This window comes from Rana temporaria, chromosome 2 (genome assembly GCF_905171775.1).
Source record: "Rana temporaria chromosome 2, aRanTem1.1, whole genome shotgun sequence".
In the NCBI taxonomy this organism is placed as follows: domain Eukaryota; kingdom Metazoa; phylum Chordata; class Amphibia; order Anura; family Ranidae; genus Rana; species Rana temporaria.
The window spans coordinates 194,881,490-194,909,435 of NC_053490.1; positions in this window are offsets into that span (position 1 = coordinate 194,881,490).

A 27,946-nucleotide genomic window follows, 5' to 3' on the forward strand; every position below is an offset into this window, starting at 1 on the left:
AGCATGTGTCCCCATAAGCATGTGTCCCCAGCAGATGTGTCCCCATCAGCGCAGCACAGCAATGTCCCCATCAGCGTTGTGCAACACTCACTTGCCTCCGCTGTAGCCGGCTTCTGCTCCTCTTCTTTTTTTCTTCTTAGATTCCAGAGTCCCGACTCCCGCCCGCTGCTACACACGTGGAAGATTTGTAATTTCAAACAGCGGGCGGGAAGAGGGGAGGTGCCGCGCCTGTGACGTCACTGGTTGTCGGGACATCGGCGGTCCCAGCAGCCAATCAAAAAGCACAGCGGGCGGGCCGGATCAAACACACAAGCGGGCCGGGGTTTGGAGACCCCTGCCCTAGGGGAACACAACAGCTGTCATTTGCATTTGAATAGCTGGGTGTTCCCCCGCCGCACTGTCATGTATAGCCCCTCCCCCTTGCCCAGAAACTTTGATAGACAGTCGTATCAAAGTGCCCGGGCAAGGGGGGGGGCTATACATGACGGCGCAGCGGGGGAACACCCAGCTATTCAAATGCAAATGACAGCTGTTGTGTTCCCCTAGCGCATAGTAACTATATGTCGGCAGCGGCGGGGGGAGGGGAGGGGGATTGACTTGGCTTTGTCCAAGGCGGCAGCAGCTCTCCTCTCCACCATACAAGGACTGCTCTGCTCCGCTCTCCGCCCCCTCTCCACCCCCTCTCCACCCGCACTCGAAAAAAAAAAAGTGTTCTATTCAGGCATCGGGAGTATTTGCGCGAGTACAAGTACTAGCGCAAATACTCGGTATCGGTCCCGATACCGATACTAGTATCGGTATCGGGACAACCCTAATATATATAGTACATTAACATAAGTCCCTACCCTTAAGGAGCTTACAATCTAAGGCCCCTGCCAGGATTTTCAATAGAACTAAGTGCTGGTACTTGTTCTGGCACTTGGCTCCCTCCGGGACATTGCCAATGCTAGACCTTATAAAAACCAGAGTATGTTGCTCTAAAGAGAGGTGATGTGTGGTAGCAGCTTTTGCAAGTTAAAACTGTTTGTTTTGGATTATGGACACAAGATTGCACATCGAAAAGGAAATTTGATTATTAGTTATTAGAGCTGGAAAAGTGTAAGATTCATGTTTTATGTTGTCTCATTTACACAGGCATACTTATGCATACATACATCAATGCAACGGACTGTCTTTGCCCACATGGAATGCACTGGTGTTCTTTGCATCGGCATGCAGGTAGCCTCCTTCATGTCTATTGGGGTGCAGCAGCTGCATGGACACTGCTGCTGGTCCCAATTTGACAGGCGTGCAGTTGCAGGTACATGTATCTGAATGCTCACTGTCTGCGTTCAGGGATATGTCTAGACAAAGGCAGCCCTTTATATGGATATACGCATAACTATGTGAATAGGGCCTTACTGCAGTGGAAAAAAATCCTAAATTACTACGTTTTTTTTTTTTCAGATGCTGTAAGTACAGTAAAGTAGATTGCAGAAATTTAGAAAGCTCTTCATTGTGTGGACTCTCATTACCTGTGCATACAATTGCACGAGGCTGTCTATCTTGAGAGACAACATAGGCAAGGTTACTTTCCTGACAGTGACCAAGTTCTATCTCTTAACTGATCCAGAGAACGATGAGGTCACTGACCTGGTTATGGTATTTGGTAGGGGCATCACAATACTGGCTGAACCCCTACAAATCGTTTGACAGATCAAACAGTTCATGTTTATGTACTTTATCTGTATATGTGTTGTAAGTAAAATGTTGTCCCACGTACCATGATAAATCTGTCACATATGTTTACAAAACCATCACAGTTAAGGGTAGCAGGCACAGGGGTTGCAAACTATAACTGTTGCAAAGCCAGGCCCCTGATCTGTTCTAGATAGGAGCCTGTTTATGTTGGTAACTTGATTGATAAATCCCTCTCATGGTTCAAAAATGAGAAGACGAACAGACTGTTGTTTGAATGTAAACAACCCTTTAGACTGTCCTGCTGTTTACAGGTCTCCATCATGCCACATAATAGATGCTTCACTGACACCCTGCAGAGCTTTTTAAACCTCCTGTTATTAGCATCACTTTCTCTTCCTGTACCATGTGGACAAACATAAAAGAGCACCATCATTTCAGTTGGTTTATTTCTTGTCTCTTTTCCCTTTTCAGTTTAAGACATTGAGCTAGTTGACAAAGCTGGATGAGTTTTTTTTTACATTTTGTTACCTTTTATGAATTACTTTTTACATACAAAATAGCGCAAAATCAGCAACGTAACATCCAGATAGTAATATGTAATGATCTTTGAGATAAAACTTTTTGTAAACTGAAAATGCCAATCCTAATAATGCCTGGTAATGCAAATACGGCATGTGTTATCCGTGGGCTTGATACCATGACAAGCTTAATACCTTCCATGTATACAGTAGCTGTGGAAGACTGGATTTAATAAGCATCTTTGTCCTGTTTTCTTTTGCAATGTTTTTTGTTCCTGCTGTGTAATGTGGGATTGCACATTTGTTGACCTCATGCTGATCCTATTTATGATATATTAGTATACATCTAGTATGGTTTAAGTCATTGTCTAAGGTTTTGTTACACAGCATCTTGTATAAGCATAGGACAAGTGTACTGATATGGGAGCTCGAAGGGCACAGTTCAAAGATCAGTATAGGGTGACTCTCTGAAGATCTGACACAGCTTGGCACATGCCTTAGCAGCAGAGACAGGAGCTCAGAGATCTGCTTGTTGTAACTGTCAGACCCTCTGCAACATTTTCACTCATCTCTGGCGACTCTGAAATCCACTGGTGCAGTGGAAGGATCATTCCATTTGCTATGGGGGAAAAAGAGAACATTCCTTGCAGATTTTACCAGATGTTGGAAAAAATGCCAAAAGAGTGCTATAGATATATGTAGGAAAATAGCATTTTCAGCATTTCGCTGACATCTTTGGGTGGCTGGCTTCCGGGCCTCAATCGCTGTCATTAGCCAGGCCAAGATGATGTCCCTCCCGTGCATGTGTGGCAATTGCGTCAGCTTCGGCATTGTCAAATTTGTGCAGTGAGCTGTCTGCCCATTTTTTTTTTCAAACCTAAAGTTCCACTTTAACAATCCTTATGAACTTTATGTTGTATAGAACTTTAATTTCATTTAATAAAAGTGGGCTCCCAAGCCCTTAAACCCAGTTCAAATTGAGGCGAAGCTTGCTAAAAATGCATCTACCTCTCTGAGCCTAAACACCCCATTTCACACAGACCTAAAAGTTCAAGAGTTGCTCCATGCACAAGTAATATTTCAGTTACAGAATAAATGTTGTGAGTTTAGTCCGCAGCACTCTTTCTGGGATCTCGCCATTATCCAAAGAGATGTATGAAGATAGCAGCATGTCTGCATGTATCTCTTGGGATAATGGTGGAATCCCCCAGGCCAAAGTTTTGATCTCTGCTTAGAAGTCTCTATCCTCTGGTCAGGTTATTCCCACTCTGTCTTTTACCTTCTCCATATTATAAAATTATAAAAAAATCCAGCCGTAGCCATAGTTAGAATTCATGTCATTATCTAATTTAATGCAGAGACTTAATGCAGGTATACAATGTTGGCATGGACGAGGATCAAATGCTTACCAACTTGTAGTACAGTTAACAACATGGTAATTTGGTAAATTAGCTAATTTCAAGCAGTATTAGACCCAAAGCCAAAAATGTAATATATTGCAGCTTAACAATCATTAGATGTGGTGGCTGCATTGGTTTTCTTTTTTAGCCTTTTCCCCTCTGTTTTACCTAGTAATCTCCTGTAGGATTGTCACCATTGTGGATGAAAGAGAACATGAAGCACAGCAGACAGCAGTTGGAAATACATACTATGTAATGAAGCTCAATTCAATTACTGAAAAACTGTCAATTTTTCCAGGTTAGTAAACAACAATGCCTGCTCATGGTTGGTAGATCTGCAAATCTAGCTCTTAGCAAGCATCCCTGGCCTTAATGTATCTAGTATAATAGCCATCAGCAGGAAATTCTAGTCCAACCAGTTGCAAGATTGATTGGACATATTTGCCCTGGTGTGACAGAAATCAACAGGAGCTGGAAAACAGTCATTTAATATCTACAGGGGACTGTAAAATGGGATCTATACCCAAATTTCAGCACAGCCTATTCTTTGAAGTACAGTAGTGTTGGGTGAATGATTCGGCCAGAGCATGAATTCAGGCCGAACATTGGCTGATGTGGTTCCTTCGTCCAACACCCGAATTTGCAGGGTGTTCGCCAGGTGTTCACCCCGCCGAACATCCTGCAATGCACTGCACGCTGCACAGTGCATTTTAGGCCCTGATTAGGCAAAGCTTTGCCCAATCAGGGTGCAGTATAAGCTGGTTGTTAAGAAGCTGGGCCGGGAAGCTAGCCACGGCGTCCCTAACAACTGATAAGTCATCAGCTGGTGACTGGTTAAAAAAGAAATGGCGTGGAGTCCCCCCCAAGTCCATGCCAGGCCCTTATCCAGACATGCAGTCTGGCAGGCCAGGAAAAGGGGGGGGGCGAGCGAGGGGCCCCCCTCCTGAACCATACTATGCACCCCATACTCATTCACATAGGGGGTGGGATCTGAGGGGCCCCTTGTTAAAGGGGGCTTCCAGATTCCGATAAGCCCCCTAACTGCAGACCCCCACAACCACCGGCCAGAGTCCCCCCTGCCCCAAAGCACTGCCCCTATGTTGAGGGCATGTGGCCTAGTATGGTTCAGAAGGGGGGCTCACTCGTCCCCCCCTTTGGATTTTGGGGGGACCCCCCCCCCGCTATTTTTAAAAAGCATGTTCTATACAGTATATGCTACAGATGCATCACTATACAGGAAGACTAAGGGCACTCCCCCAGGCACTATAGTTAAAGGATTTTTTATTTTTATTGTTGCACTTTAAGCTTTATTAAAAACACTGGCCTGGATTCAAGAAGCAATTGCGCCTGTGTAACCATAAGTTACACAGCGCAATTGCTTACTTGCCCCGGCGTAACAAATGCTCCTGATTCAGGAACCTTGTTACACCGACTGCAGCCTAAGATATGCGCGACATAAGGCTCTTATGCCCGCATATCTTAGGCTGCATTCTTGCGATGGCCGCTAGGTGGCGTTCCCGTTGTGCTCAGCGTATAGTATGCAAATTGCATACTAACGCCGATTCACAACGTTGCGCGAGCCCTGCGTACGCAATTTACGTTGTTTCCGTACGGCGGTTTTCGCGTAAGGCTGCCCCTGCTATTAGCAGGGGCAGCCAATGTTACGTATACCCGTCGTTCCCGCGTCGCGAAATTTGAAAGTTACGTAGTTTGCGTAAGTGAATCGTGAATGGCGCTGGACGCCATTCACATTCACTTTGAAGCAAATGACGTCCTTGCGATGTCATTTGCCGCAATGCACGTCGGGAAAATTTCCCGATGGAGCATGCGCTCTACACTCGGCGCGGGAACGCGCCTAATTTAAATGATTCCCGCCCCCTACGGGATCATTTAAATTGCGCACGCTTACGCCGGGCATTTTGCCGGCGCGCCCACGCAATTTACGGAGCTACTGCTCCGTGAATCAAGGGCAGCGCAGTAAATTTGCGGGGGCGCAGGGCAAAAACGTTGCCCTGCGCCTCCGTAAAAAATGTGCAAATCTACTTGAATCCGGGCCACTGTTCCTAAAAAAAACTATAATTTCTTTACAAAAAATGTTTGCATTGATAAATGTTCCCCAGGGCAGTACCCGGACCCACATACCCTTTTTATGGTCAAATACTTGTATATAGGCATGAAAAATGCAACAAATGCAAGAAAACCATAACCATGAAAAAAACACTGAAAAAGCATGAAAATGCTGACGCACAAGTGTAAGGCCAGGTTCACATCTATCTGTGTCTGCTTTTGTCCATTCTTAGTGCATTTTTGTACCCTTTTTAGCACATTTACATGCATTGTCTTTATTCTATTGGCCATTACAGCACACGAAAATGCATGTTATGGTGTGCTAGCAACCCATTCCTTTTGATTTATTTGACACATTAATGTGTGACATAACACGTGTAAATTCAGCACAAAGATTTAAATGAGGCACAATTATGTGCTGTGTCTAAGGTTACTGCCTAGAAACAGATTTTTTTGTTCTTTTAACTGGAATACTGATGAAAGCGAATGGTAAAAAAAAAAATTTGGTTCTGCGGTGTTGTATTCTCTGCTTCTTACACTTTGTTTAATGTTCCACCTTCTTGCTTGCATTTTTTATAAAGGTTCATTGCTGCATTTCCCTGCTTTTGAAGGCTGCTTTCAGCTTTTGACTTGCATAAACATTCATAATAGCTCTTAAACTCATGTAAATGCAATCAAAATGCATTAGGCAAAACATGGTACAGACATCTAGCAAAAAAAAATAAGAAAAAGTTATCCAACAAATGCCCCTGTCTGCTTTGTGGTATTATTACATTATATTAACTATTTGCAACATTACCTGAAATAGATTTGAAAGCCCATACTTTTGTTTTTGTTTTGGATAGAGTGCACAAAGGTTAGAATGCCTGGCAGGTTTTTATTGCTGTCATTATTCCCGCTAAGAGATTCACCCTCTTTATTTGTCCAGCTGACCATTATCACCGGAACCTGTTTCCAGGACAAAAATAGAGGAGAAATATTCCAATAGTTCTGGTGACAACTGTCTTAGAAAAGACTTCCTGTACGTTTCTCTCACTTCCTGTTGCATCTACATTGTAGGAAGTAAAGGGAACATTTTCTAACAGGATACAGGTTCCAAAAAAAATAAACGATTTAACTATTCCCTATTTTATCCAAAATGCAAAAAAATATTTGGACTTTAGATATTCTTTAAGCATTGTTTCACAGCTTTTTGAAGACTGCCTTTCCATAATTAAATTTTGTATGGTTTTATTCTTTTAAAGTGTTATGATTTATCTAAGCTTTCTGTAAAACTGTATTTTCTTTTGTGCTATATTTGTGCTATATTCTAAATTACAAACTAAGTGCGAAATACACGTTTTGTTCTTTCTACCTTGTTGAGAAAGCATTATAAGAGTTCCCACTCATGGCAATAAAAGCAATATGAAGAGATGACATGTTTTTTGCTATGCCAAAATGTTTTGCTACACAGCTGTATAAAATGAAATATCATACATGTTTAATATAACTTTTTTCTCCCTTAATGGTAACAAATGGCCCAGCTCAATATTATGCATGGATAAATAAATGAAATTCCTATCTCTAGCATAAGCTAGGGCTGGATTACAAAATAAACTGGTGCTTAATTGGGACAGTTGCCCACTTAAATCAATCAGACATCCATCTTTCAGATGCTGAATCTTTCATTTCATCTTTCAGTTTATTGGTTGCTATGAGTGAGAAATAGTCCCATAGGGCTAGGTTAACAAGAAGCCGCCAACTTTAAGCTAGACGACAGCATAGATTTTCATGGTCTGGTGTAACAATCATAAGTTTTAGTTTCATGCCCTTAATATCAACATGTGAGGATAGAAATATGGGACCCGCCATCACTGATTTGTTTTTATTGTTGAAGTCCCTGGGGCTATCAATTTAAGTCCATTTCACCATATAATCAGTCCACTGACCCGAAACAAGGAAGCAAGACAGGAATTCGGAATTGTTTTGACATTGCTGGTTGCAAGCTAGTAGTTCCAGGTCTGTAACTCACAAGAGATAACATAGAAGCTGCCCCTCTTTAAGGTATGGCACATGCTCTACCTAAAGCCTGAGGAAGGAGCACGCATGCTCCGAACACATGCACTGCCTGCTGACCTTGTACCCGGATGTGACGTTGTCATTGTGTACCGCTGACCTCCGATACAGCTATCCGGAAACACTGGGAGCCAACAGTGCAGCCGGATTGCGGCCTGATCACGAACGCATATCTACTAGCCAGTGACACCAGGAATCATAACGGGACAGCGCCGAAGATATAATACACATAATGCTGGAAAATACTGCTAGTTTGTGAGTATTCCTATGTTCATTTTTATCAATTAAATAGTAATCTAGCTACACTTAGAAGGCATTTCCTTTTGTCCCTTTACATGCTCTACCTCTGATTCCCCAAACTGAGTTTCACACGATAGCTGGTTTGGTTTTATTTTCCCAAGAAAGTAGCCTGATCTACAGTTATTTCTAACTAGTTTACAGTTTTAAATGCTGCCTCAACAGACCCATTTCTTCTCACTAGGTAATACAGAAAAGATCAGTAAACAGTCCAGAAACTTTGCAATGGCAACGCATATATTTCAATTCAGATTTTTAGTAGTCAGGGCACACTGCACCTGTACATAGATCACAGAAGCAGTTATAGAGATAGGCTGAAATTAGACAATACAGTGAATGGCATTGGGTAATATTTAGCCTTTTGAAAATGAAATCCCCATGTATCTATTTCCAATAGTTGAGTGAGACCTGGTAAGTGATGACTGAATATGGCATGGATATTCAGTTACTGAGACAGAAAATAAATGATGACCATAAACAGTCATCGAATAACCACGTCTATTGTGTTCATTCTCTAGAACCGTTTAAGTCTGACAAGAATCCAATGGGGTTGATTTACTAAAACTGGAGAGTGCAAAATCTGGTGCAGCTGTGCATGGTAACCAATCACCTTTTAACTTAGGCTTGTTCAATTAAGCTTTTACAAAACAAAACAAAAAAAAAACAGAAGTTAATTTTTTTCTATGTAGAGCTGCACCAGATTTTGCACTCTCCAGTTTTAGTAAATAAAGTCCAGTGATTTTAAAGTGTATCTAAAGTGAAGAACAAAAATATAATATATTGCAGCTTAGAAGTCCAGATGTTGAGGCTGTTTTAGATTTCTTTTTTTCTTCTTTTCATCCTGTGATCTTGACAGTAACACATTTCCTATTTAAGGGTGACAACAATGACTCATTAATGGCAACAAAACTAACCTCAGCAGAGGCAGAAAGCATACAAAGTTATTAAATCACTACATTACTGGTAGGATCAACAGGAACTTTAGTTGTATTGATCAAATAAATACAACACAATTAGAGTTGAGCGGACACCTGGATGTTCGGGTTCGATGGGTTCGGCCGAACTTCAGAAAAAAGTCCGGGTTCGGGACCCGAACTTGACCCGAACTTGCCCCCGAACCCCATTGAAGTCAATGGGGACTCGGACTTTTGACTACTACTTAGTCTACTTGACTACTTGACTACTACTTAGTCTCTAAAAAACTAAAGGGAAGGGCTAGAGGGCTGCAAATGGCAGCACCATGTTGGTAAGAGCATGGCAAGTACTCTGAAAATAAATGTGGATAGGGAAATAACTTAAAATAACATGCAAAAAAATAAATAAAACAAATAATAATCTTGACCTAGAAGGACGAGGTCCATATGGAGTAGGAGGTTGAGGTGGCGGTGGATGTGGCGGTGTAGGTGGAAGCGGCGGTGGAGGAGGACGAGGTAGCCAACACAGCAGGTTTTGGTTTTTAATTGATTTATTTTTTAAATTAGTGTACACCCCAAAAGAGTGAGAAAGATCTAGGGTTGCCATCCCATCCCTTTAAACCCGAACACATAGTAATTACACAGGTTCTGGGGCTAATTTAATGTCGATAAGGCACCAAGTGAGTTTAATTAGCACCTTAATCAGCCAGAGAACCTGTGTAAATAATATGTTTTCGCTTTTAAAGGGATGAGGTGGCAACCCTAGAAAGATCAGAAATACAAGAATGGCTGGGTAAGGCCGGAATACATGTCTATTCTGCACAGGGTACGGACAAGGCTCTGGACAGGCAGCTGCGCTTGTCTGTGATAACGCCCCCTGCTGTGCTAATTACACGTTCAGATAATACACTGGCTGCAGGGCAGGCCAGCACCTCCAAGGTGTAAAGGGCAAGCTCAGGCCATGTGCCCAATTTGGAGACCCAGAAGTTTAAGGGGGCAGACCCGTCATTCAGTACATGTAGGCGTGTGCACAGATACTGCTCCACCATGTTGGTGAAATGCTGCCTCCTGCTAAAACGTTCCATCGCACACCACCAGGCTGAACTTGAGGCTCACTGACGCCAACCACTCATCGGTCTGTTGTTCCATGTCCCTCCACAACTCCTGCGCGGTGTGGGGTTTTCCCCCCAAACAGGAAAGTTTTAAAACTGCCTGCTGGCGTTTACCCATGGCTGTGCTGAAGTTGGTGGTGAATGTGTTACGCTGACCGGATGAGGAGGCGGTAGAGGATGAGGAAGCGGAGTAGGAGGAGTTAGCAACAGGAGGTAAACTGAAGCGCCCTGCAATCCTCGGTGGTGAAAGGACATGCGCTAAACTGCTATCCGCCTCAGGCCCAGCCACCACTGCATTTTCCCAGTGCGCTGTTAGGGAGATATAACGTCCCTGACCGTGCTTACTGGTCCACGTTCCTGTAGTTAGGTGGACCTTGCCACAGATGGTGTTGCACAGTGCACACCTGATTTTGTCCCCCACTTGGTTGTGCAGGGAAGGGATGGCTCGCCTGGAAAAGTAGTGGCGGCTGGGCACGACGTACTGTGGGACAGCCAATGCCATCAGGCTTTTAAAACTCTGCGTCTCCACCAGGCGGAATGACAGCATTTCAAAGGCCAGGAATTTTGAAATACTGGCATTCAGGGCCAGGGATCGCGGGTGGGTAGGGGGGTACTTCCTCTTTCGCTCCAGTGTTTGGGAGATACAGAGCTGAATGCTTCCATGGGACATTGTGGAGATGTTTGGTGACCCAGGTGGTAGTGTTGCTTTCCGGTCCTCTAATTGCGGGGTGGCAGGTGGCACTGTCACTACAGAGGTGGATGAAGAGGCTGAGAGGCCCGAGACTGAAGCAGAAGAGGAAGCAGGAGGAGCCAGAGACCTTTCTTGGTTTTTGAGATGTCTACTCCACTGCAGCTCGTGCTTTGCGCTTAGACGCCTGGTCATGCAGGTTGTGCTCAGGTTGAGAATGTTTATGCCTCGCTTCAAGCTCTGATTGGACAGTGTGCAAACCACTCGTGTCTTGTCATTAGCACATTGTGTGAAGAACTGCCACGCTAGGGAACTCCTTGCTGCGTTGGGCAGTAGCAGGCGTACTGTCTAGGGGACGGACGCTCCACTTTGGCACCCTGCTCCCTCTTCTGCTGTGCTGGTGGCTCTGTGCGACCACCTCCTCCGAACTACATGGGTCACCTGCATGAGGTTGATTCCATGTGGGGTCGAGGACCTCATCGTCCACCACATCATCTTCCACCCAGTCTTCACCACTGCCCTCCTTGTCGGTCTGCACAATTGCAAAAGCATCAGCAGTTGGCAACTGTGTTTCATCATCATCCGAGATGTGCTGTGATGGTCCCCCCATGTACTCATCTTGAAACATACTGTAAGTGGTTGGGCATCGGTGCACTCAATCTCTTCCACTTCTGGGGCAGGGCTAGGTGGATGGCCCTGGGAAACCATGCTAACAGACTCATCAAAAAGCAGAAGAGACTGCTGCATGATTTGGGTCTCAGACTGCTTGGCTGATTTGCAAGGGGGTGAGGTGAAAGACTGATGGACATTGGCTGCAGGTGCCAACTCTGATCTTTCAGCACAAGACTGTTTGGGAGACAATGTGAAGGAACTGGAGGCACTGTCAGCAACCCAATCTACTATCACCTGTTCTGCTCCTGGCCTCAACATTCGTAGAGCCGGATTAGGCCCCACCAAATACCGCTGCAGGCTCTGTCGCCTACTCGCACCTTAGAAAGGTGTTTCACTTGTGCGTGTAGCGTGTGCGTGTAGCTGGCACAGATCGACCATGTCCTCTCCCTGTATCAGGAGCTCCACCAGCAGCACCGCGACCGCGGCCACATCCCTTATTTGACGTTCTCCTCATATTTCTCAAATGTAGGATCTTGCCCTAAATGGGTGTTTTTTGAATAGAACAATAGAAGAACACTAGCTAAAGTGTTTATCTCACACCTACAGATATGCAGGAAAGCACCAAAAAAAAATTATTTGCCCAAAATAATTTTTTTTTTCAATAGCACATAGAAACAGTATGTAAAGTGTGTATCTCACACGTACAGATATGCAGGCAAGACTGCAAACACTGGAGGAAAAACTGTAAAAAATATTTTTTTGCCCTAAATGGGTGTTTTTTGAATAGAACAATAGAAGAACACTAGCTAAAGTGTTTATCTCTCTTGTCCAAATGGGAACATAAAAGAGACATCTGGTGTAGACTACCATTATCCATAGCGGGGCGATGTAATTTAATAAAGATGCTATGGCTGCCCCAGCTACTCTATATCCTCCATAACTCCCCAGTCTGGATAGATCAAAAATGGTTCAAAAGGATAGAATCCATCTTTAGAGAGTTAATTTGGAAGAAGGGACAAGCCAGGATTTGTCTCCAGACCATGCAGTTACCAGCTAAAGAGGGGGGAATGGCAGTACCTCACCCGAAAACATACTTCTTAGCTTCGCAGCTACACCATCTTGCGAATTGCGGATTGGAGGGAGACGGGAATCCCGGTACATTGATGCTAATAGGGGCACCACATAGGACAATATTGGAGGCACTCGAGGCTGGTTCGTTTATTCATAAATGTCCAACTATGAAACTTATCCTTAAAGTATGGCAAACAACAAAAGCACTGATGGGCTATAAGGGAATAACAACGTTTGCCCCTCTCTGGTGCAATCAAAACTTAAGGGAATTAAAAGATATTGAGAGATGTAAGGAATGGGAGAGACAAGGGATAAACCGTTTAAATCAATTGTATGATGGAGAACATATGAAATCCTTTGCAGACTTGCGACAGGAATTCAATATAGCAAATAAAACATTTTACAGATACCTCCAGATCCGGCACGGCATCCAAGCCCAGTTTGGGTCACAACCCATTGTATGGTCCTCGGCCCCTACCCTCCTGAAAATAACCTCTTCAAAAACAACCAAAGGCCTGATCTCCGAATTGTATTCCAGAATAGGAGCTAAAACAATAAGTAGGGCAGGCCCCATTAAGAGCAGGATAGGGTGGGAGAGAGACTTAGGGCAAATGACCACGGAACAGTGGAGTGCGATCTTGAGGAGGGGGGTATTGGTTTCGATCTCTCCATCTCAGAAAGTATCACACTTGTTCCTCTTGCATAGAGTATACTATACCCCCAGGAGAATTTTCAATCTTGGGTGGAGAAGTACTGACGAATGTCCAAGGTGCAGAGCGACAGGCAATCTTATCCACATGATGTGGAAATGCCCTAAGCTATTCAGATACTGGGAGGAGGTGATAGAAATAATAAATAAAACTTTTAAAACGAATTTGGAAGTTGAGTCTAAGACATGCCTATTAGGCAGTATCGAGGAGGATAGAGTGCCTGCTGGTGCCCTTGAGGTGGTGCTGAGATGCCTCTTCCAGGCAAGGAAGTTAATTGCGTGGAGGTGGCAGGCCCAGACTCCACCCACTGTCAAATCTTGGGTTGAAACCATTAACACAATGATCTGGAGCGAGAGAGTGACACTCACTAGACAGGGCAATTATAGAAAGTTTGTGAGGATGTGGAAACCTTGGCTAGACATAACAGGATGTTCTATATAAGAAGATGAAGTGTGGTGGGACATTGCCTCATTGGAGATGTATATTAAAGAAAAAATCACCCCGAGACGATTAAGGTGGGACATACACCCAAACGATAACATCGAGGATGCAGGGCTTATGGAAGAATGGTATTCGTTCTTCAATAAATGTGAGAATGAGTTACTACATAAGATCATTAGTAGAAGACGGTTTAAACTTAAAATCATCGAGTCTAGTATTGTTGAAATTAAGAGCTTATTGACACCTTATGCAACCCAACAAGATTATAAAGACAAGATGGTAGAACTCCAAGATATTATTAAGAAATATGATGGAGACATACAGGCAAAGAAACAGAAGAAATTTAAAAAGGACGTGATCGACTACAAGGAACTTAGAGTATACAAATGGCAGGCATCTATGGAAGATCCAAATGAGGATCTGGATGAAACCTTGATGGAAGCCAGTGATATGGATCCAACATCCCTTAACCTAGAAGACTCCCCCACCCCTGGCGCCAACCTTTCACTACCGATGAATACACCGGGAGACAGAAACCAGGTGGCGGCAAACCAGGGATGGCACCAACAAAGACCACGCAGAAAAGTGAGATACCAGGACAATAGGAGCCCGGGTAACAGAAGACGGACACCAAGCACGCATAACAGATACTCATCACTTTCTGATGAGTATTCTGATGAGTATGAAGACACATCAAGATACCCCCCAACAGGGAATCGTCATAGTGGGCAACAACAGAGAGGTAGGGGAGCTTCTCCCTACACGAGAGGTAGAGATAGTAGGGATTTTCGCAGGGGAGGGCCCCGAAACAGACCCCCGGGCCGTGGACAAGGAAGACCAATGAACAACAATCCAGGCTGGAGGGGGAATGGCAACCGAGGGGCTACCCGTGGAAATACCCGAAGAGAGGACGACCATCGAGAACCACGGACAGGACAACAACGAATGGACCAACGGGACCCAACATGGGACAACAGACAGATGGTACAACCAGGAGGATTACCACAGAGACATCCACAAAGAGAAAGCGGCCCAGAGGGTGTAGGGGAGGGAAGAAGCAAAAGGCCAAGACACCATTAGGTAGGGGCATCTTTAATCTGAGCGGGGTAGCCCTTACTACAGAGGAAATTAAAATCTTGGACCTTGGGCTGAAATACGCCCCTGATAAGCCCCTGGACCAATTCGAGGTCTATATTGACTTTCAGAAATTTTTAAGGAAAATCAATTTAAAGAAATATTTTGCTAACAATAAAGAGGAGAACGTGATAAATGACTCACGGTATAAACAAACAGGTTTAAAAAATAACTCTATTTTTAACCCTACCAACCCAGGGAACCAATGTGTGATTGCATTCAAAAAAATGGTGGAAAATGATCTCAGAAAACTGGAGAGAAAGATCAATAGGAAGAGCAAAAGTACATGGAAAATTATTAAAGATATCGGGAACAAGCACAAAGTGGTCATCCGCCCGGCGGATAAGGGGGGGGGGTTTAGTCATTCTAAGCCTTAGTGACTATGAGGAAGAAATGAAGAACCTTCTCTCAGTACCCAACACCTACCTAAAACTGAATGGCAACCCCAAACATAAATACCAAAGGAAGCTTGAAAAATATGTTAGAAAAGGAAAAGATATAGGAATACTTAGCGGAAAGGAGGCAGAATACCTCATCTCCAACTCCACAAAGACGCCGGTCATATATTACACCCCATAGGTCCACAAAAATATGACAAAACCACCTGGAAGGCCAATTATTAGCGGCATTAATTCCATCTTTTCACGACTTGGAGAGTACCTAGATACCTTCTTGCAACCGCTGGTCAAACAAGGAAAATCGTACCTTAGAGATAGCCTCCAACTGATACAAGAACTTAGAGAGGTAGAGGGAGTGGACAACCTGGTGCTAGTCACCATAGACGTCAGCTCCCTGTACACCAGTATTGAGCAGGAGGATGGTATCTTGGGGGTGGCCACAGCCCTGTATGAAAAGACCACATACAGACAAGAACAGATACAGTATATACTGGAAGGACTGAAACTAGCGATGGAGTGTAACCATTTTTGGTACGCTAATGAGTACTATGTACAAACCAAGGGGGTGGCAATGGGGGCACGGTATGCCCCCAGTGTTGCCAACCTCATGATGAATGTATGGGAGGACGAGTACATCTATAATGGGAACCATCAGGAGATCATGATGTACCGTCGTTACATTGATGACCTCCTCATCCTCTGGGACGGAACAGTAGAGGCCTTACAAGAATTTCTAGGCAATCTTAACAACAATAGGTTCCACCTTAAGTTCACTGGGAAGTTTAGTACCAAGAAGATTGAATACCTAGACCTAGAAATCTATAAGAGTGGTACAGCATTACACACCAGAACATTTTTCAAAGAGACCGATAGGAATGGATACATTCCTATCAACAGCTGCCACCATCCGAAATGGAAGGCCAATATTCCTAAAGGACAACTGCTTAGGCTTAGAAGGAACTGTGACTCAGACGAGGATTATGCAAGGCAAGCCCAAAACGTTGTGGGTAGATTTAAAGAGAAGGGGTATAACTCTGAAAGCCTGGAAAAATTGCAAACTGAAGTCTCACAGAAAGATCGCATAGATCTCCTTAAGCAGAAAACATCAACAGGCCAAAGCAGGAACAATTGCCCTTTCATTACAGGCTTTAATTCCCAGTACAAGGAATTTGAAAATATCCTTAAAAAATACTGGCCTATCTTGAAGGAAGACTGTATACTAACCAAAATCCTTCCCAATAAGCCCTCATTCATCTACAGGAAGGCCCCCACCCTCAGGCACCATTTGGTACACAATGTCATCAACCCCCCAAAACAAGTTGAGATATGCCCAGATCTAAAGGGGTTTTTCAAATGTCAAAGGTGCTTAGCGTGCAGAGTTAGCAAACCTCAACCCCGGAGAAAAATTGAATTTAGATCGAGGAATGACCAGAAAGTGTACAAGATCCGAAATCTTATTACATGTAACACCACCCATGTTACGTATGCCATTGAGTGCCCTTGCCATATGCAGTACATAGGTAGAACCACCAGGGAACTGCGAATTAGGATAAGAGAGCACATTAATCTCATTAGGAAAGGGTCCTCTAAACATCACCTGTATCGGCACTTTGAGGAGTTCCATCAGAAGGACCCTTCAGGCCTCATATTCTATGGCATAGACAGCATTAAAGATAACTGGAGGGGAGGGAAGAAAGAAATAGCCGTTTCGCAAAACGAAACAAGCTGGATTTATCGACTGGGGACATTGGTGCCACATGGCCTCAATGTGGATATAGATCTTAACTGTTTCTTAGCCAACCCCTAAACCCCCCCTGCTGTCTCTTGGGGGCACTCACATATGCTACCTTCCTACTAATTCTGTTTATTGCTTATTCTGTTTATTGATTATCCACTCACTACTCCTACCTATACTTTTTGAAGATCTTTTACAGATATTACTGTTGGTAAATCTAGTTTAATATTTATCTCCACGCCCTAAGAGGCTTCACCTTTATTTACACACAATAGTGTTTATCTATTAGCACCAGCTCTTATATAGAGTCATTCACTTATTACCTCTGTTATCAAGGTGTGATACCAACACTTTGAACACCATGTGCTTCATGTCCTTATGTGTCATATGTTAGTTTTATTAACACAGTATAACTCTTCTTCCAGCTGAGGACATAGAGGCAGTACATTACCTCATTCAGCACTTTCTTTATGATTTATAATCACGTGTATAATTATCACTAGGATAAATAATGTATTGAGTTCACGATATATTTCTGATCACTATTTAGGACACACTCCAAATGTGGACTTATTCACTCATCTATCATAGATTCACACCATGAGTACATAGATATGCACTCTTAGTGCACTGTTATCACTTATGTACCAACTATCCTCTGTTCTTGTCAGCTTATGGGACATCTGTCATATAACCATGGACAATACTTACCTCATGATCATCCAGAGGGGTGTACATAATTTTGTACACAGGTATTTCTTTAATTGACTCCCTTATAACACTCTTTGTATATGCCGTATGCATATAATAATACTTCCATAGGTTGGACTTGTCCCCACCCCTAATAGTTTAACAAACACTCTGACAGAAACTTTTCCCCATATACTAGATGTCACCAGTTGCGTCTTGCTAGACAATACTGCATAGATTTACTACACCCTTTTATAGTTCCCTTTATGAGTATGTATATGGGATACGCCGTGCCGCGGATATATAACTCCCAGGGTTTACCTAGCCCCCATTAATCCTATTCGACCATTGGCTGTTGCGCGTCAACAGGGTAATATCATTGGATGAGCCCCCAGTGGGTGGGTGGTACGTTGCGGCCCGGCGACTCCCATAAATACTAAGAACTGACGTTACATTGACAAGCCTCAGAAGACGAACTAGATTTCGAAACGTACGTCAGGCTACGTCACGTGCTACGTCACTTCCGGGTTACGGCAGGTGGTTTGGTTGGAGCGCACGCCAAACACCTAGGCAGCACACGTTGGTCTCACAGACAAGCCAGTGCTGACACACGCTGGCTACTTGCAGCCTTTAGCGCTGCTTGCTGTAGTCCACGGATCTCCCCCTTTTTTGGTTTTGTTTTTTGCTTTTTGCTTTTTGCATCTGTTATTTTATTATAAACATTTTAACATGATTTTTTATCCTCACCTGTACACTCCATTATTGGAGTAGTGTGGTCATTGGCATTGTTTGTATTGCTGCAGCAGCCAGCCCCACGGCAGGTTATATATATATATTATATTTTTTATCAACCAATAAATACCACATCTTTTTGCTATACCACGTGGTCTCATACTTTATCATACCATTGGAGCTTTTGGATTTTTCTTTTGAGGAAATAAGGAAGTAGAGTCCTGGGAACATCGGGAGCCTGATATCTCTCTGGAGGAAGGATTGGAGTGGAGCAACGGACATAGGATCCCACAATACATGTACGCCACCCCAAGAGGGGACCTCTATCTGGTGAGTGGGGAACCCTGAGGGGAGCACCGGGACCACGCCGCAGTGTGTTGTAGGAGCACCTCTATACCACATCTATACTCTTCTATCGGACTCCAATTGTATTACCAGGATTCCTTTATTTCCTATGCTTTAATGGTTTAATGGACATGTATGGACTATATATGTGATAGCTACAGGTTGCTATATACCATCAGTTTTTCCTCCACATTCTAGGGTCACGGACAATACTGAGTATATTTGCCTGGCTTGATCACAGGCTGGACTGTTGATACTGGGATTTGTGCATCTGCTACACACCTTGCTGTTATTTACTGTGATATCCATATTATTGACGGTTTTTGGTATATACCCATTTACAACCTGACATATCTTTCATTTGCATACATTGGTACAAGACACCTGTCTTACATCATTGTTCCCCCTACAGGCATCCGCTTATACTTTGGAATTTTATATCTGGTATTTTTGCTACATAGAGGCAGCACCTCTCGTTTTAAACTCAGGGGCACTCTGGCACCTTCAGGCATCTCATTGTCTAGTAGCACACCCTCTGTATATCTCTGCCGGCGTCTAGCATTAGGGATTATCCACAGAGCACTTTAAGTCTAGCTGACAGCCTCAGAGCCGTTGCTCTCAATTCCTTGTGGAACTTTGGGACTCTCACCAGCGCAGTTCCCATTTAGCCCAACTGGGACCACTGGGCTACTCCACAGTTGACCCTGGTCTGGGTAGACCACCTTTAGGTCTACACAGACGCAGGCATACACTTAGGCAGCGCCACCATTCCTATTCACCCATACCTATATAAGAAGACGTCGTCTTTCAAATTTAATATATACTTTAACCCGCTATCGGACATCCCTTTATGGGGAGGATTAATCTAATGAAGCAAATTAACTTAAAAAACCGGTCCATGGTGTGATGGGAGGGTGGATGGGTGGGCGAGGGTTGGAGGGGTGGTGGGGGGGACGGTGGACATAAGGGAAGACAATTTGGAATTTAAGAGACTTTTTCACTTAATCATAATGATACAGAGGTAGGGGGAGGGGAAAAATGTATGCTTGTGTATGTATTATGTTAAGTCTATGCACGTTGGTGTACTACTTTTTGTACTTTATATATGCAAACAACAATAAAAAATGTTATAATTAAAAAAAAAAGTGTTTATCTCACACATACAGATATGGAGGAAACACTGCAAACACTGCAACATTTATATTTTTCCCCCTAAATGGATGTTTTTTGAATAGCACAATAGAAGAAAAGTATATAAAGGGTGTATCTCACAGTAACATATGCAGTGCTGGTGTAATATGCAAAGTATCTCACAGGAACATATGCAGTGCTGCTGCAATATGCAGAGTATCTCACCGGAAAATATGCCGTGCTGGTGCAATATGCAGAGTATCTCACAGGAACATATGAAGTGCTGCTGCAATTTGATTTGTGAAGCAGGACTGACTCCTATAAATTTCTCTTCCTATAAGAAAAATCTGGAACCTTTCCCTATAGTATCTAATGCAGAGTATCTCACAGGAACATATGCAGTGCTGGTGCAATATGCAGAGTATCTCACAGGAACATATGCAGTGCTGCTGCAATTTGATTTGTGAAGCAGGACTGACTTCTATATATTTCTCTCCCTATAAGAACAATCTGGAACCTTTCCCTAAAGTATCTAATGCAGAGTATCTCACAGGAACATATGCAGTGCTGCTGCAATATGCAGAGTATCTCACAGGAACATATGCAGTGCTGCTGCAATATGCAGAGTATCGAACAGGAACATATGCAGTGCTGGTGCAATATTCAGAGTATCTCACAGGAACATATGCAGTGCTGGTGTAATATGCAGAGTATCTCACAGGAACATAAGCAGCGCTGGTGTAATATGATTTCTGAAGCAGGGCTGACTCCTATATATTTCTCTCCCTATAAGAACAATCAGGAACCTTTCCCTAAAGTATCTAATGCAGAGTATCTCACGGGAACATATGCAGCGCTGGTGTAATATGATTTCTGTAGCAGGACAGTCTGACTCCTATCTAATTCTCTCCCTCAGATCAGATCAGCATCAGCCTTTCCCTACCCTATCTAAAGCAGAGTGACGAGCTGTGCTATGTGCCTCTAGCTTATATAGAGTCTGGGTCACATGCTGGGTCACATGCTGCACTGGCCAATCACAGCAATGCCATTAGTAGGCATGGCTGTAATGGCTTCTTAGTCACAGGAGTAAAACAATTGTCCGGGTTCGGGTCCGGGTACAAAAACCCAAAAGTCTGAACCGAACCCAAACTTTACAGTTTGGGTTCGCTCAACCCTAAACACAATGCTTTCAATTACTGTATATTTAATAGAAGGTATCAAATAAGAGAAGTTAATTTGTAGTTTTTATATACTCAAGTGTAATGTAAGTTATAGTGACCTAATTATCTAGATAGATGAATAAGATGCCAAGAAGAATAGCTAATTACACATGACCATGATTACAGTGTAAACAAAGTCTTCCTGGATATTATCTGTGCATATCATCAAAATGCACAGTCATGTCTGATAAACATTTACCTCTTCAAATGTGATAATGGATTATGCTTATATCAGGACATAACAATGTCGTACCTCCCAACTTTCTGAGATGGGAACGAGAGACACCTAAAGAAAAAGTATGTAGGCATAGGATATACCCCCTGCCACGTCCCTTTAAAGTGATTGTTTTTAGGTAAAAAATAACAACCATGTTATACTTACCTGGTCAGTGCAGAGGATTTGCACAGAGCAGCCCCGATCCTTCTCTTCTTAGGTCCCTCTTTGGCTCTTCTGGCCCCTCCTTCCTTTTGAGTCCCCACACAGCAAGTGGCTTGCTATGGGGCACAGAGTCGCGGCCTGGCCCCACCCCCTTTCTCTTCTCATTGACTGTCTGACTTTGATTTACAGCAGCGGGAGCCAATAGCATCACGCTGCTGTCTCAGTCAATGAGGAGGGGAGTCCTGGCAGCCGGGGCATTCCTACAACATCGCTGGATAGAGATGGGGATCATGTAAGCATTAGAGGGGGCTAAGGGGGCTGCTGCACACAGAAGGTTTTTTTATCTTAATGCATAGAATGTATTGAGATAAAAAACCTTCTGGTTTTATAATCATATTAAAGTAGAATAAAACAACAACAAAAAATATTTAATTAGTTAAACCTGCAAGTGATTTTTTTACCACTACTATTTAGTTTTACTGGCTTTTGAAATGTACAAATTGGGCAATATAGAATTTGGCTGAAAGGTTTAGTATTATGAAACAGTTTTTTGAAAGATAAATAGTGCATTTTATATACAACTATATAGATCAGACCAAAATGAGGGGCAAATAAGGAGCAAAGATGGACAGAGGGACTTTGTCCAAATCAGGGACAGTCCTTGAATTCAGGGACAGTTGTGAGTTATGCAGTGTGCCTATGGATACTAAAACTTCTGTAAGGATCTCCTTTCTACTTCCCAGGCTAGAAGAATCATTTGTCCAGGATAGACTCTCCCAGCCATATTACCCATTTCATTCAGGTTAGAAACAAAATCAAACAAAAATGATTTACAAATGAGTGTGTGCATGTACCGTGTATACTAATGTTGTTCAGTGGTTGGATCTTTTGTTCTCATATCTGTGGGTACTGCAAAGGTTGAACAGATGGGCCTTATGTATGGTCAAGTTTACTTTTTCAGCTGTACTGACTGGTGCCTTATTAAACCTTTAAAGTTTGTTCTCATTTGTTAAATGTAACACCCTTTAGAAAATGGTACCATTCTTAGTGCTGGTTCACACTACAGCGACATGGGATCCGACTTGTGTCGCCCCAATTTGTGCGACATGAGAAATTCCATTGAAGTGAATGAGAGCTGTCTTAATGTACACTACTTCAGAAAAGGTTCCTGTACTACTTCAAGGAGACTTCTAGGCAACTTGTAGGCAACTTGTACCCATTAATTTCAATGGAAGTTGCCTCCATAATCGGATCTCTTACAGGCAAGCAACTTTACAGGAAGAGAAAATAGTAAAATAGTTTACTCAGGCAAACCTCTCCCTCCCACAGAGCTGATTATTCTGTGATTGGCCACAGCCAACGTCGCCTGTCCTGGAGGCAACTTTAAGTCACATTGTAAGTTGCTCCAAGTCGCGCTGAAGTCGTGCTGAAATGGCCTTGCAAAGTCGAGCTGTAAATCGGGTTGCCCCTGTGTGAACCGGCACTAAGGATATTTTTTGTACAAATTGTTTATAGAAAAAAAAAATGGAATAATAATTGCCATAAATATAATTTAAGATGATAAAATCAGTGTTCTACACACTACACACCTATACTGTATACTCTTTTACATGTTATTACTTGCTTTTAGATTTAATTTTTTATTTTTTTTTTATTAATGTTAATTCAAACTTCTAAGTCTAATAGACATATCACCCTGAAGCATGTTTTAATGTGATTAATTTAAAAAGGGCTCTATTTTCCCATTTATGTAACTGATCTCAGCTAGCTTGTATTGTTGGAATGAATAGATACTTATATTAAAATTCTTTCAGCTGATAGTCTTGCTTTTCTTGTGGTGATATGCCAATTAGCTCAAAGGTCAACTTATGAGATCATTTTCAGCTACTGAGAAAATGCCTTTTCTTGTGTCTTTGCGTTTTTTGTTTTTTTTTTGTGTGTGGGAAAAGTGTGCTGGTTGCTTTCTTACAGAGGCTAATAGCAGGTGGCTCAAGCACTTTTACGTTTGTTACTGCAACAGCAGGTCACCACAGGACCTAAATGCCAAAACTTGGTTTTAGGTTTTCTTGAAAGGAGCAACAGCTGAACACTATGACCATATAACACATGTGGGCATCACGGGGAGCATGAATGTCCTTCAGTGCCTTGGTTTATGAAATGTCAAACTGAAACAATTATTGACCAAAATATTTCAAGACACACTTCCTGCCTTGTACTTGCTTCATCATTTACCTTTGATTATATACTTCAGCTAGGAATTCATGTTCACTCCTCCTCAGCTCGTGTGCAGTCTGGAAAAACATAGTTTGTTATGATTTCGTTTCAGCAGATAGAGTCATCGGCAATGCCTGCTAAAATGTTTTACACATTGGGATCCTGAAAAATACTGCAACAAATTAAAATAAAGAAATTCCTCATCAGCACTGAAGCGACTACAACAGTAAAGTGTTCACAGAGATGTAATAAAAGCACATTACTAGCTTCTGTCTGAAATTATATACAAAGGTGTTACATATCAAAAAGAATCTCTTATGTGTAAAATTAATGATGATAGCTTTTTAAAGATAAGAAATGTTAAGTACTTATTATTTGTTAAAAAGTATTAAATATGGATTTGTTGATATACAAAACTATTGGCCATCATTTATTGGTGCAAATTTTAGGTTATTGTTGCAGTATTTCCTTTAAGTAATTTTTATACGAGTGTGTAGATTTTTTGTAGACTAGCCACAAGAGCAGTGGTCTCCAAACTGGGGCGAAGTGCTCCCTATCTAAAAATGCCTGTCTGGTACTGCGCATGAGCCGCGCATGCGCATAACGGACCCTCAGAACAGCTATGTTTACATCAGCTGTTGTCTCGCATTGCCGAGGCATGTTCATGTAGGAGAGGGGCAGATATTTACATGAAGGGGCGGATATTTACATGATGAGCAGTGCTGGGGGTGGAATTTTTATCGATGGCCAAACAAATCTACTAAAGAAACCTTTATCTAATATAGAAAAATACACCCTTCAATTGACTAAACACGCCCTGCAAGCCTTCAAAATCAACAGCAGATAAAGATTTGTTTTGCAGCTTCGTTTGGCCATCGATAAAAAATCTGCCCCCAAGCACTGCCCATCATTGAAAAATCTGACCCTTCAAGTAAATATCCACCCCTCTCCTACATGAACGTGCCTCGGCCACGTGAGACAACAGCTGATCATAATGTCAGCTCTTCTGCGGCCCTGTGCGGCGCATGCACAGTTCCCCCGGCACTATTCGATAGATGGGCACTTCTCAACAGAACACTGGCCCGTTTTTATCTAGCCCTTGGGCACTATTTCATCCACTGACACCAACAATGGGCCATAATTCCTCCCAATGACACCAATAATAGGGCAAAACTTCTACTAATGACACCAACAATGGGGCACAGTTACTCCCAATGACACCAAAGATGGGGCACAATTCCTCCCAATGACACCAACAATGGGACACAATTCCTCTCACTGACAACGAAGATGGGGCATTGTTTTTCCCATTGATGCCGGAACATTTTCCAATCCTGATGGCCATGGTCTGGCCCCCTTAAGGACTGAAGGACAGTAAACTGGCCCCTTGCTTAGAAAGTTTGAATGTCCCTGCACTGGAGGATATTTCCATGGTTCAAAGCAATTACTATGTCTATCTCTTAACAACTGTAGAAATATCAGCTATGTAAAGAGAGTGCAATGTATGGAAAAGTCAACTGTCCAAAAGACTTGCATAGTTAGGAGAAGCATTAAAGAACAAGCATTATGCAGCACTGAAAAAAGGAGGAAGCAAAGGCAAAATAAGTAATGAGCAATATATGTATATAATAAGCTAATACAATGCATATCCTATATTTAACTTCCCTGTTACTATCTATGACTGACACAGCAAAATATTCTAAAATAGAGTTGAGGGAACAGTTTGAGCTGAGCAAAATTTTGGCTTGAAACATTGTCTATTCGCCCGTTCGGCAAACATCAGAATTTGCGGAGGAATTGGGCTGGATGTTTGCCCCCTGCTGAGTGCTCCACAATGCACTGCGTGCTGCATAGTGCATAGCTGGTTGTTGAGGAGTGGGCCGGGAATGGATTAGTCATCGGCTGTCAAAGGGCTTCCCTGCTGATTGCTGAATGAAAAAAAAAACATTGCCGGCAATAGAAAAAATGTGAAAAAAATGGTGTGGGGGTCCCCCCAATCCATACCAAGCCCTCTGTGTCTGGTATGGATTTTAAGGAGAACCCCATGCCAAAATGTTTTAAATTGATGGGGACAAGGGCCTCTTCCAGACAACCCTGAGCTGTGGTTGTGGGGTCTGCAGGCAGGGGGCTTATCGGAATTTGGAAGCCCCCTTCAACAAGAGGACCCCCAGATCCCAGCCACCTCCCTATGTGAATGAATATGGGGTACATTGCACCCCTTCTCATTCACCAAAAAAGTGTTAAAAATAAAACAAGACAGGAGGCAGTTTTTGACAATTCCTTTATTAAAAAATAAAATGTCCCCCGATGTAGATTCATCATTAATCAAAAACACCTGCTGCTCTGCCTTAACCCAGAAAAAAAACGATCTGCCCGCAACGAAGGCTAACCGACGAATGCCTATTCTACTGTTTAATAGGTAAGGGGTGGGGCCACCTGGTGACATCGCCTGGTAGCACCGCCTCCTTGTGACATACATGGATCGAACGCTGGCTGGTTCAGGCTGAGTTTCAAGCACCCTGGTTGTACAGAAGTCAGCCACAATGATCATTGTATTCTGAGAGCAGGGACGAGTCCCCGACTTCAGAACACAATAGCACAGAGGAAGGGGTCCCTCATCCACATTGAATGTGTGGATGTGGGGATTGGATATTTTTTTTCCTTCAACCAACTGGTTCAAATGATAAATGTATGCGCTGCATAAGCCTTCAGTTTCCACGTCATTTATTGTTTTCCTGAAATACAGTCATTTAAATACAAAGAGTGCTTAGCAGATTTCTTTTAAATTTAAAGTGTCACTAAATCCACATTATAAAAACTATCAATAAATGCTGTTCATACTTACTCAGTCACTATGAGATTCCTTTTCTGTATTCTGAAAAAAAAAAAAAAAACTGGTTGATCCTACTGCTCTCTATCTACAACTTCTGTTCATGTCCCCTGTTCAGCTAGGGACTTTGCAGCTGTGGTGGCATCTCTGCAGTTTTCAGTTTCTGTGCTGAGCATTTTCCTCCCTATCACATCTGAGCAGCTCATGTGATTAAAGAGTCTCACATTTGGTCTCCCCCCTCCATGTCCACTAACCAGCTAAAGACAATGGGGGCGGGATATTACATGTAGATTGATGGAAGCTTCACCTCCTTCTTATTCTAAGACACAGGCTGGAGGGGCGTGACATAGCCTGTGACTGGCAGAAATCTGCCCACAGCATGTTATTTCAACAAAATAATACATATTTAATTGCAAATATATAATTGAAAGCCAAATTAAAACAGTTTATTTATATTATTTATTTATTGTAACTCTGTATCCCAATGGCTGTTTATTTTTATTTTGAACATGTGACCAGGAGCAGAGGACTAGAAGCTCCTCCTGCTTATTTTTCCCTGCAGACAGGCTGGGAAAGATCTGAGCCATGTGACAGCTGTATATTGATTATGAAAAAGGTACTTAGATTCTTTTCTTAATTAAAATAGTTACAGTGCCATCATCCACATACAGAAATAGAAGAGACAATGTAAATTAAACACTGTTAGCTAGATTCAGGTAGGGCGGCTTAACTTTGTGCGGGCGTAGCGTATGTTATTTACGTTACGCCGTCGCAATTTAGAGAGGCAAGTGCAGTATTCACAAAGCACTTGCTCCGTAAGTTGCGGCGGCGTAGCGTAAATTGGCCGGCGTAAGCCCGCCTAATTCAAATGTGGAAGAGGCGTGTTTTATGGAAATTAATCGTGACCCCACGTAAATGACGCTTCAAACGAACGGCGCATGCACCGTCCGTGGACGTATCCCAGTGCGCATGCTCCAAATCACGTCACAAATAGTCAATGCTTTCGACGTGAACGTAACCTACGCCCAGCCCTATTCTGAATCGACTTACGCAAACGACGTAAGACGTGAAAAATGCGACGCTGTTCCGACGTCCATACTTAACATTGGCTGCGCCATCTTTTTGGTGGTTTATCTTTAAGCCTGAAAACGCCTTACGTAAACGGCATATCTTTACTGCGACGGGCGTGCGTGTGTTCGTGAATAGGCATATCTAGCTGATTTACATATTCTAGGCGTAAATCAGCATACACGCCCCTAGCGGCCAGCATAAATATGCAGCTAAGATACGACGGCGTATGAGACTTACGCCGGTCGTATCTTAGCAACATTTAAGCGTATCTCAGTTTGAGCATACGCTTAAATAAACGTCGGAGCGGATTCGGACTTACGACAGCGTATCTACTGATACACCGTTGTAATTGTACCTGAATCTAGCTATGTGTGTTTAGTATCACTTATAAAATAATGGCACAGTGTGAATTAAAAATTGAAGGCACTACTGTTTAAAAAAAAAGAAAGCAATACTTAATACCTATGATCACTTTGAGTCACCTAATTACTAAAGAAAGAAC